This window comes from Lontra canadensis, unplaced genomic scaffold (assembly GCF_010015895.1).
Source record: "Lontra canadensis isolate GAN:19392208 unplaced genomic scaffold, GSC_riverotter_1.0 scaffold62, whole genome shotgun sequence".
Classification (NCBI taxonomy): Eukaryota; Metazoa; Chordata; class Mammalia; order Carnivora; family Mustelidae; genus Lontra; species Lontra canadensis.
In genome coordinates, this window is record NW_022631056.1 from 6,408,674 (window position 1) to 6,420,811 (window position 12,138).

The 12,138-nt window shown below is 35.3% G+C and overlaps 1 protein-coding gene and 1 non-coding gene across 6 annotated transcripts in view; both read left to right on the forward strand.

Moving 5' to 3' along the window:
- NRIP1 (nuclear receptor interacting protein 1) overlaps window positions 1–12,138 on the forward strand; it is a 96,856-nt gene that overhangs the window by 15,765 nt on the left and 68,953 nt on the right. For 4 of the 5 annotated variants that reach the window (XM_032878017.1, XM_032878018.1, XM_032878014.1 and 1 more), the window contains exon 2: window positions 3,841–3,922. The exons of the other annotated variant lie outside the window; for it this stretch is intronic. The gene's annotated coding sequence lies outside the window, so the exon portion shown is untranslated. The remainder of the gene's footprint in view (window positions 1–3,840; window positions 3,923–12,138) is intronic. 5 annotated transcript variants of the gene reach the window in all.
- Window positions 9,098–9,250, forward strand: LOC116879664. The gene has a single exon (XR_004385079.1). It is a non-coding gene; the product is annotated as a small nucleolar RNA SNORA62/SNORA6 family (small nucleolar RNA).

Sequence of the window (12,138 nt, forward strand, 5' to 3'; positions counted from 1 at the left end):
AGGCATACACACACTTGCACATGCGTGCACACTTGCTTTGTGGGTAGGATTTACTAGGCTCACCTGAGATTGATGCTGTTAAAATAAGTATATCTAAACCTGGAGTTGGACTTAACTTCCTTCTTTGAGAGCTGGAGGAGTGATGCCATTAATACAGTTCATTTTCAGTTCAAGGTTGTAGCCCATTTAAAGATACACAAAGGCTAGTTTGTGGCTATAAAAATTGGCTTTAACGTGTTCTGATAGCCAAGGAAAGGAAAATCCTAAATTTGTGTAGATGAAATAGAACTTCAGATATTGTGATTGTAATCAGTGAGCTGCAGGAACACAAGGCATTCGTTCAGTCACTTGGGTGGACAGAGGGAAGTGTTTCAGAAATAACAAAAAGTTGTCATCTTAACAGGAAATTATTGTCAACCTGAGATTTGAGTTTAAGTAAAAATGTGACCAAGAAAAAAAAAATGTGACCAAGAACACTGGAAAAAATATTGGAAGATTCCGATTGGCCCCCATGTTTTTATCCTCGTCAGAGGATATGAACCATGAATTGCCTGTTACATAGTTATACAAATTATGTATATTATGTTAGACCCTGAGTTGCTTCTTACAGAAGAAAATTTATCTAAAGAAGAAATGGCCACTGAAAGTTATATGTGGATCATAATAGTAACTAGTACCTTTAGAAATACATGTATGCATTAATTTTATTAGTAAGCTATTCCAAAGTGAATTGGCTTAACTTATAGAGAAAAAATGAGATATTTTATTTCTCATTTAAAAAGGACAAAATGACATTATGGTATTGAAGTTTATTTAGGAATGTAGTACTTAAATAAATATGTATTTATCCTGTGTTCTTTGTGGAGTACCATCGGTTGAAACTATTTGGATCTAACACAGATTTACATGAAAAAAGTCTTGCCCTTCTGTGAAGGTAGAGAAGAAGGTGAAGAGACATACATTTTATAATAAGGTTATTTCTCTTTCACTAACTCAGCTTTAATTATAAAACATTGGCTTGAGGAGTATAAAAGTACTTGGTTAGTTAGTTAATGAAATGTGGGAGGTTTATCTAATTTAATGGACAGAAACTTTTTTTTTTTTTTTTTTTTTTGAGCGAGAGAAAGAGAGAGATAGAGAAAGGAGGTGGGGAAGGGCAGAGGGAGAGAGAGAATCCCAAGCAGGCTCCTAGTCCAGTGCAGAGCCCAACGTGGGGCTCCATCTTACAACCCCAAGATCATGACCTGAGCCCAAACCATGAGCTGAACACTTAACTGACTGAGTCACCCAGGCAACCCTGGATAGAAATTTCTTAAATGAATATTCCAGTGCTGTTATGTTAAACATAAAACAAATATCTCATACTCTACATTTGTACTAATAAACATTTTTAAAGTACCCCTGAGATCCTATCTTCGTTTCCTTCTCTTTTCTCCAGTAAATTCAAGTGCCAATATTATCTAGTTTGTATTAGAATTTTACAAAACTAAAGGGAAATATTTTTTTGGTTACCTTGTTTTTGTGTGGTTTGGTATATTCTGAAGTTTTCAAAGATATGCATTGGCTCTTATAATCTGTGGTAATCAATTTCTGTCTGTTGTATTTCCCTCCTTTTACTAATACTGTACTACTGACTTTGAGACATTTAAAATCTGCTTCTCTAAGCAAAATAATTGAATGTATGCTTGTTTAGGTTATCAAAAGAGAAAGCAGAAACTTTTAATATACTTAAGATCCTGTGTTTGCAGTTCTTGTCCTAAAAATTGTTATAGCTTTGTAACCTGAATTTTAGTTGTTAGAAATTTCATGAGAGAATGTAAAAAATAATAGCTCTGTTTCATCTTTTGGTTTTAAATGCTAGAGAATTGTGCTTTACCTCTATTCAGTCAGATTGATTTTTAACAAGCAAGCCATAATATATGATGAACTTATTCTAATATATATTCTTAGTATATCTATGTATTTATAGTTATAAAATCAGTGTGCATATGTGTGATATGTTTCAAAAAGAGAACTCTGCACCTGTTGATTGCATTAAGCATTTGGTATCTTTTAATGAGGAGGGAGAAGGTGCTATCACTCTAAGTGGATCATTCCTCCTCAGTAAATTGTATACATTTTACTTTTTTGTATTCTGTGACCTTGCAGTCAGTGACTTCAGCCCAGAATAGTTTCAAAGTCATGTAAATGAATGCAATTAAGGTATTGCTTATCATCTTACATAGTTCAGATGGAACCTTATTGGATAGAGAGATTTGTTTGCTTTATGAGGAAGGTCAAAATAAGGTTAAATTTTATTACATAAAATGATTTGGTAATGTTTTTATTTAGCTGCTGAAAAAGTAATGTCCTAATAGGAAATGATAATGCTCTTTTTTTTTTTTTTCTTTAAACCCCTGGGAGGTCTTTTCAGGGTTTTTGTTTGTTTGTTATCTGTCTCTAATAGTTATAATTCTATTTTAAGATGATGCCGTCTGTCTACTTCTAAAATTTTGGGAACATTCTGCCCTTAGTTATGATTCTGGGTATCTTTGACTCATACATGTAGGTGACATTTCCTGCTGCTGATGGAGGGTTGCTTAGGAGCAGCTGATGTATGTGCGTAGAGAATTTGTGTTCATGTGCAATTATCAGGCCAGTTGGTGCAGGACCTCGGACAGAAGGGTTGGAGTCCTAGTTCAGAAAGGAGATCTGCCACCCTACCAGGCTGATTGTCTGTAAGGGATGGGAGAGCATTAATATAGATACTAGAAGAGTTTTGCTGATGAAGGATTGTGTCTGTCTGTGTATGTGTGTGTGTGTGTGTGAGTTAAGTAATTAAAAGACAAGTATTCCTCCTTGTAGTTGGCCCATATAATTACCGTCTTTCTTTCACGGTATTATTTTTACTTCAGCATGGTATATTATTGAAGAAGTCTCGAAGATCCACTGATTGGTGGAGCCGGTCAGCTATGGGCCTCGCACTGTATTAGGTGTCGGAGGACTCAAAGATGAATGAGGGGTTCACAGTCACAGTGAGAGTAAGAAGAAGCCCGATGCCCAGAAAGTGATCTGGAAGCATAATGGTCCAAGAGCCTGCTTGGGTAGGGTGTTGAGAAAGCATTACTCAAAGAAATTTGATACCTCTATGTGGTTTTAGGGTAACTACAGACACTGGTAAAATGAAGTAATGATGAAAAGTAGCTACTGTATTTTCGGAAGTTGAAGTTGCCGTAGTGGGATCAGGGTGTCTGCGTCACGCCTTCCTTAGGACCAACTAATTTCACTGTCCATTAGCCTGTTGATCAATATAAAGTTCCCTCGGCCACCGCAGTATTAAAGTACAGGCTGTGTCTCTTGATGGTCAGAAAGTCTTCACCCGCTCTTATATTCCTGAGGGTATAAACTTGCCCACACCTTGATGTCATTCTGTATCTAGAAGGCTTCTAAATCTCAGCTCAGCGTTTTTTGTTCCTAGTGGTCTAGAGAGAAAGAGAGAGGAAAAAAAGAGGTGTTTCAACTCAGTATTGACTACAGAATACTCCTAGTAGCTTTTCTCTCAGAATTCCTCTTCATCACCTTTAGCTTCTCACCTTGAGAATAGGTAATGGTGTTTATGTAGTATAAAGACAGTGTATTTTGGTAAATAATTTTGTAAGCAGATTGTTCATCAGATACGGTCAACAGCTATGCCCAAAGAAAGCATGTATAATGAAGAATATTTTTTATCTTACATCTTTTTTGCTATTTTTTGTGATAATTTATTTTAGTCAATGATTAAGATTCCATTGTAAAACATACCATTGAAATTCTTTGAGATAAGAGGTACTTGAAGTAATATTTATTTTTCTTAATTTTCAGGGAGTTTCTGGACTGTGAGCTATTTCAGACCTCTGTTCTCAGGACCCATTATTTTAATAGTCAGGAGACACACATCTGGAAGGTATTGTATTTTGTCTGTTGCTCCATTTTTTAAAAAAAATATAGTTATGTCTTTCCAATTATAGGAAGAATATTATGTTGCAATTTGTTCTTTGTTTTTCTTTAAGTTTCAAATATTGATTAACTAGTTGTTTGATGTTTGTAACAGAGGAGAGGGATATATTTCAGTGTTGGTAATTCTGAATTTTGTGTAAGAAAGTAAAAGAAAGCTGCTTTAGTGGGGGGTGACTGGTTAGCGCAGTTCGTTAAGCATCCCGCTCTTGATTTCCACTGAGGTCGTGATCTCAGGGTCATGAGATCAAGCCCCTTGTGGGGCTCCTCACTCAGCAGGGAATCTGCTTGAGATTCTCTCCCTCTACCCGCCCCCACTCTCTCTTTTTCTCTCTCTAAAATAAATAAATAAATCTTGTTTAAAAATCTGGTTTAGTGGGATGCCTGGATGGCTTAGTCGGTTAGCATCTGCCTTCAGCTCAGGTCATGATACCAGGGTCCTGGGATTGAGTCCCACGTCAGGCTCCCTGCTCAGTGGGGAGCCTCCTTCTCCCTCTGCCTGCTATTCCCCCTGCTTGTTCTCGCTCTTTCTTTCTTTCTTTCTCTCTGACAAATAAATAAATAAAATCTTCCAAAATAAATAAATAAATAAATCTGGCTTAGATAGAAACAGTGTTGCCTATTTTAAGCACCTGAAGTATTTACATTTTACCTTTTTTCATATAGGACTATTTTAAAGAATGTTTTCATTTGAAAATGAGATATTGAAGGCACTTATTTATCTAAGACAGTATGGAATATACATTAAATTAATCAGGCAGGGCTAAAGTTCTTCCTGCCTTTGACAACTCCACCTTGTAGTATAGGGATCAGTTGCTGTCTACATTTCTGCCAGTCTTTCATCAGGATCCCTGGACACCTGACTCTGCCTCTGTCCATCTGCTAAGTTCCCTATCTGCGTTATCACGTGGTTAGATCAGTGTTGCATAATAGTTCATCTGCTTGCAAAGCCTGAGTCTCAGACATGTAATGCATTACTAGGAAGGAAGGAACTTACCTGTTTTATGTTTTTGTCTTTTGTGACCCCAAGACCCCATGTGATTGCACCAAATTAGACTAAAGTCAGTGGTGAAAACAGTTCCCTTCAGCCTTCTCCAAAGTTTCCTTCTTAATATCCACCTTTAAACCTCCCCTAAGTTTTGTGTTTTCCTAAACTTGCCTGCTCTCTTGTTTGGAATAGAAATATTTAATGATGTATTTCTTGAAGTTGTAGTGAATAAGTCAGCTTCTTTGAATACATATTTTCTTTATTAATTGGATATTTATTATTTATATTCACATGAGATAACACAGAAATCAGTGTTACAGATTTTCTTAATCACTTGTCAAACCATATGAATTCCTAGGATTGGTTACATTTACAGTCTTTTATGTTTCCATAGCATAATATATTGAACTTTTAAAGTAGTAACTTTCTGTGTTTAAAATTCTTCACCATTGGCAAAGTGGTATTTTCTCCTTCCTCTTGTCAGTTATGAGAGGGAGGGTAAAAGTGAGTAAGAAATTTAAATAAGCACATTAGGACTATAAAAGAAATTGTAAGTGAACCCCAAATGTTAACTTTAATTTTGACTATTACCAGTGAAAGAAATGATATGATCAGAAACTCCGGATTTTGTGAAATCTAGTTACCTTTTTATTTGGGCGGAGGGGTTACTGGTATTTATTATTTTTAAATTTAATTTTATTATAATTCTGCTATAATTAACACATGGTGTTATAGTAATTTCACATATACAATGCAGTGATTCAGCAATTCCATACATCGCCCCATGTTTAACACAGGTGCACTCCCTTATCCCCATCACCTATTTCGCCCATCCCCCCACCCACCTCTCCTCTGGTAACCATCAGTTTGTTTTCTGTAGTTAAGAGTCTGTTTTTTGGCTTGTCCCTCTCCCTCTTTTTCTCTCTCTCTTTTTTCCTTACTTGTTTGTTGTGTTCTTAAATTCCACATATGAGCGAAATCATATGGTATTTGTCTTTCTCTGACTGAGTTATTTCAGTTAACATTATACTCTCTAGCTCATCCATGCCATTGCAAGTAGCAAGACTTCATTCTTTTTTATAGCTGAATAATATTCCAGTATATATTATTTTATATATATGTACAGACATCTGTTCCTGTGTATATATATGGCGGTTCTATTTTCAACTTTTTGAGGAACCACCACACTGTTTTCCACAGTGGCCGTACCATTTGCATTCAGTGAATACCATTTGCACTCACCAACAGTGAAAGAGAGTTCCTTTTTCTCTACATCCTCCCCAACACTTAGAGTTTCTCGTGTTTTTGTTTTCAGCCATTCTGACAGGTGTGAGGTGATACCTCATTGCAGCTTGGATTTAGCATTTCCTGATGATGACTGATGTTAAACATCTTTTCGTGTGTGTTGGCTATCAGGATGTCTTCTTTAGGGAAATGTCTTAAAAATGCCCATTTTTAATCAGAGTATTTGTTTTTTGGGTGTTGAGTTGTATACTTCTTTATATGTTTTGGTTGCTAACCCTGTATTGGATATGTCTTTGCAAGTATCTTCTCCCATTCACTAGGTTGCCTTTTAGTTTTGCTGATTGTTTCCTTCACTGTTGCAGAAGCTTTTCATTTTGATGTCCCAATAGTTTATTTTGCTTCTGTTTCTCTTGCCGCAGGAGACCTATCTAGAAAAATATTGTTATGGCCGATGTCACAGACCTTATTGTCTTTGCTGTCTTTTAGGACTTCTATGGTTTCAGGTCTCACATTTAGGTCTTTAATCCATTTTGAGTGTATTTGTGTGTGTGGTGTAAGAAAGTGGTCCAGTTTCATTGTTTTGCATGTAGCTGTCCAGTTTTCCCAGCACCATTTGTTGAAGAGACTGTCTTTCCCGTTACATATTCTTGCCTCCTTTGTCAAGGATTAATTGACCATATAACTGTGGGCTTATATCTGGGCTCTCTATTCTGTGCCATTGATCTGTGTGTCTGTTTTTGTGTTAATACCAGACTGTTTTGATGACTACACCTTTGTACTGTAACTTAAGTGTGGGATTATAATACTTCCAGCTGTACTTTTCTTTTGCAAAATTGCTTTGGCTTTCCGGGGTCTTTTGTACAAATTTTAGTATTTTGGGGGGGTACCAGGTGGCTCAGTTGGTTAAGTATCTTCTTTTGGCTCAGGTTATGATCTCAGGGTCCTGGGATCGAGCACCACGTTGGACTCCCTGATCAGCGGGGAGCCTGCTTCTCCCACTGCCAATCCCCAGGCTTCTGCTCTATCTCCCTCTCTCAAATAAATAAATAAAATATTTTTAAAAATTTTAGGATTTTTTTTTTTTTCTAGTTCTGTGAAAAACACTGTTAGTATTTTGATAGGGATTGCATTAATGGTATAGATTGCTTGGGGTAATTTAAATCTTTTAACAATATTTGTTCTTCTCATCCATGGAAAGTTATCTTTTTAAATTGAAGATAAGAATGAACTATTACAATTAAATATTTGAAATAGACATTCAAATAGTTCATTAGTTATACAGAGGCTTGTTACACTTTTAAAGTCATGAATTATCCATTTATGAAAGTTTATCATGTAATCTCAAAATTAAGATGATGTTTGAATAAAGTTGAACTGGTTACAATATTTTATTAAAAATGCAAATAAATTCAGTTTAGTTGTAGAATTAAGTAAATTCAGAATAAGAATGTAAATTCAAAATAGGAATTGGTTTTAAGTAATTCTTTTGAAACTAATGATACTTAAGACCCCTTAAAAAAAAAAAAGTTACTTAAAACAAAACAAAACAAAACAACTTTTTACCAAGGTATAACTTCATGTAGTCAAATAGACACTCTTACTTGCTAGTTCAGTGATTTTTTTTTTTTTCTTGTTACACATAAGCATACCCTGCATAACTAACACCCTACTTCAGAAGGCTGTCTTTCCTAGTCAGTACTACCTCTACTCAACAGAAACAAAGCTATGGCATTTTTGCTATGTGTTCATTTTGCCTGTTTTTGACCTTCTTATGGCTGCAATCACGTAATACGAACTCTTGTGTCAGAGCTTTTCATCAGCATCTTGTCTCTGAGCATCATTGTGTGTGTGTCCTGTGTTCCCCCAGTTGTCTGTATTCCGTTGTGTGATCACACCACTGTTTATCCTTTCTACTATAGATGGACATTGAATAGCTTTCCAATTTGGGGCTACAAATAAGGCTGCCATGAATTTTTTTTTTAGATCATTTAGTAGGAATAAGCATTCCTTTCTGATGAGTGTATGCACAGGAGCCTAACTGCTGAATTGTGGAGCATGTGTATGTCTGACTTCAGTAGAATGCATACTTAGAGTGCTCTTTGGGATATTTTGGGATATTTGGGAAATGTCAATCAGTGTATCTTTTTGTAATGACAGATTATACTGTGATACAGATTTATTTTTCTCCAATTTTGTGTAAACTCTAAAGTTGTTTTTTTTTTTAGGAGGAATGAAATTTTCCCATCTATTAAAAATAAGTTGCCTGTTTTCTGATGCCATTACGGCATGTATTTGATCTATGCAACTTCGATCTCTCCTAACCCTACTGAAGGAAAATAGGACGTAAAACGCTCCCATATATATTTACTACTGTGGCAATACTGAAATTTTAAATTAAATCAGACATTTTATACATGAAGCTTTTATCTCATTCTTGAATTTCGGGATACTGCTTGATATCTAAAATAATACACTCTAGAGTCACAAAAAACTTACCTTAGCATTTGTGATGAATATTTCTTTCTACTTTTATCTGTGTTGTGTTAATCTTTTTGGTGCTCTAAAGTGAAATTATTCATTCTAGAACATAAGTACTTGAGAAATTTTTCGTCAGGTCTTTTTCTCAGTTTGAGAGCAGTGATGTTCATTCAAAAAAAGTATAATGTAAGCTGCACATGTGATTTTAAATTGCCCAGCAGGCACATTAAAAAAGGAAAAAGAACCTGATCATTTAATAAAATATTTTATTTAACCCAGTATCAGCAAAATATATTTCATTGCATAATTAATATAAAATTATGAGATATCTTACATTTATTTTCTTATAGTAGGCTTTTGAAATTCAGTGTATATTTTTCTTATGTCACTTCTCAGTTAAAACTAGTCATCTTTCCTCTACATTGTTAGAGCTTGGAGTTGAGGCCACTGCCTGGCCAGTGAACTCGCAAGTGTGGGTAGTGCTACACGAGGAGGGGCAAGTCTTTTGCTCACAAGGGGCTCTGTTTGGCCAAGTCAGTGAGTGTTATAGTACTTCTTGCTGCAAGTGTGCGTGTATGTAAATATATATAAAAATAAAATTGAAAAGATTTTAAAAAGGCAAACCAGTCCCTTTTCAAGTGCTTCATAGCCACATGTATCTAGTGGCTATCATATTGGACAGCACAGCTATAGAATTACATCTTGGGTTTTTAAAAGACAAGGCTTTAGTCAAATTCATATCTGGTTATCCTTTAGAATAGGTGTGCTAGGTGGTACAGTCGCTTTAGCAGCCCACTCTGGGTTTGGGCTCAGCTTGTGATTTCAGGCTCCTGAGATTGAGCCCCCCGTTGGGCTCCACATCCAGTGAGTAATCTGCCTCAGATTCTCTTCTTTCTGACTTTCCTGCTCATGCTGTCAGAAGCTAATATACCATCATTGAGTGGGTCTCAAACTGCCTGTTTTTCCTTCACTGTTGAAATAATTAACATTTTTTTGGTTGAACATCAGATAAAGCAATTCGCCCGTGTTTAGGGAACATGTATGAAAAATACATATCTTTAAACCGCAGAATCGAAATCTGTAACAGCAGATGAGTAATAGCTTCCATCTTACTCTAGGTTATAGGATGGATAGAATTTTAACCTTATTGTATGTTTCTTTTTTCCTTTTTTTTTTTTTTTTTTTGTTTTAAAGCGTGGCTGGTTCAATTTGAATGTGATAAAACTGAGCGATGTAATTCCACTATCTCCCACATAAAATAGGGCAGTTAAAAAAAGGTTATATGTATACATATCGGTGTACCTGTGACTTTCATCAGTTAGGATATTTAAAGGTTAACTACATTATGAGGGTTAATTAATGTTTCTTCATGCATATATTTGCCAAGTAGGATAAATCAAGACATATGCTACCTCATATGAACTTAGGTCGAATTTTACTACCAAATTGCCTTGCTTTAAGCTTTTTTAGTGTTCAGAATGTGGATAAGGTTCTATTGACCTTTGAATATGGTCACATGTGGAGTTGTTGTGAGGGATAGGGCTCCTTGAGCAATACTGGCCGTAATTGTATATGTTAGCTGTTATTTTGGATTCTAGATCCGAGGTAGCTGGTTTACAGTTCTACTCACTAACTTTTTTTTTTTTTTAATAGTACTTAACCTCTTCCTTTTTAAAAGAAATCAACTTTACTTTTTTGACATCCAGTTCTAACAGTACATGGTATTGGCTGCTTTTTAAAGATGAAAATCATCCCTCTGTTGAAAAGCCCTCATCTTGGTTGTAGTAAATTTTAAAGTTCCTGTCTTTGCTGACCAGGCCATCACATCTTCTTAATGAGGCCTTACCTGGCAACCACTCCACCCTGAGTGGAGGCCTTCCCTCTTTCCTTTCTCCACTTTTCTTTTTCCACAGCACTTACCACCTTTAAAATTACCATGACATAAAATTTTTTAAAATTATTATTTATTGATTATTTTCCTCTTCTAAAGTGAAAGCTCCCCGAGGGCAGGAATCTTTTTATGTTGTGTTCATCACTAATATATATGAAAGAAGCAAGAATAATGCCGGGTTTCGGTTGGTACAGCTACTATAGAGCAGTGTGGAGCTTCCTCAAAAAATAAAGAACTACTATCGGATCCAGAGTCCTACTCCTGGGTATATATCCAAAGAAATTGAAATCAGGATTTTGAAGAGCTGTCTGCACTCCTGTGTACATTGTAGCAATATTCACAGTAACCGAGACATGAAAGCAACCCAGAGGTCCATCAGCATGTGAATGCATCAAGAAAATGCAGTATTTCCATTCCTTAAAAAACAAGGAAATCCTGTCATTTGTGACAACATGGATGAACCTAAAGGACATTACCTTAAGTAAAATAAGCTAGCCAGAAGCACAAATACTACACGATCTTGCTTCGGTGAGGACTCCCAAAAGTCAGACTCACAGAAGCAGAGAATAGAGTGGGGGTTACCAGGAATTGGGAGGAAGAGGAAACTGAGGTTTTGGTCAAAGGGTGTAAACCTTAAATTACACAAGAGGAATAAGTCCTAGGAATCTTCTGTATAGCACAGCACCTGTAGTTAGCAATACTGTATTTTATACATAAAAATTTGCTAAGAGGTAGGTCTTATGTTAAGTGTTCTAATCACACAAAAAATAAAGAGGGCTGAAAGAAACTTCTGAAGGTGTTGGATATATTTATGGCATTGCCTGTGGCGGTGATTTCATGAGTGTGTGCTTACTTCCAAATTCATCAAGTTGTATAGCATTTTGTATATCAGTTATACTTTTAAAAATTGTTGCTTGATGACAGGGATTTAGAAGGAGCTCATAAATATTTATTGACTAAGTATTTCTTGAATGCGTGGACAAACTACCCTTTTTTTTCCACTTCTGGAAATTTGCCTTTAGGAGTTTTCTGGGGACAGGGAATATTTAAAGCAAGAAAAAAACAAAGATCATCAGTTGTATATATAATAATACATTTTGATAATTTGAATTCGTCAAAAATAGTTTATTCATCAAACTGATACATGTATTATAACTCTGAAAGGTAAATTATTATGGCCAAGTAATTTATCTTTTGGGTATTTATATGTATATTTTTCCATTTGGGTCATAAAAATAATGTTGGTAATCAGAGAAATATATTTATAAGATACTTCTTGTGAAATATAGAGACACACATTGTATTTTTGCATCTTAAAATTAGTATGAATCAAACAGACCTTGATAGTTTTTAAGAAATAATTTATATGTAGCAAAGTATAGATTACTTTTCAACTTAGTAGACGTTTTCTTTTCTTTCTTTTTTTTTTTTTTAGTAGACGTTTCCTAATTGTAGTTTTTAAAGTTTTATATTTAGGTCACCTACAATAAATATCTTTAAAATAGTACAAAAATGTAATCAAAGACTTACATTAACAAATGGTGTATCCTACCTTAGAATACAT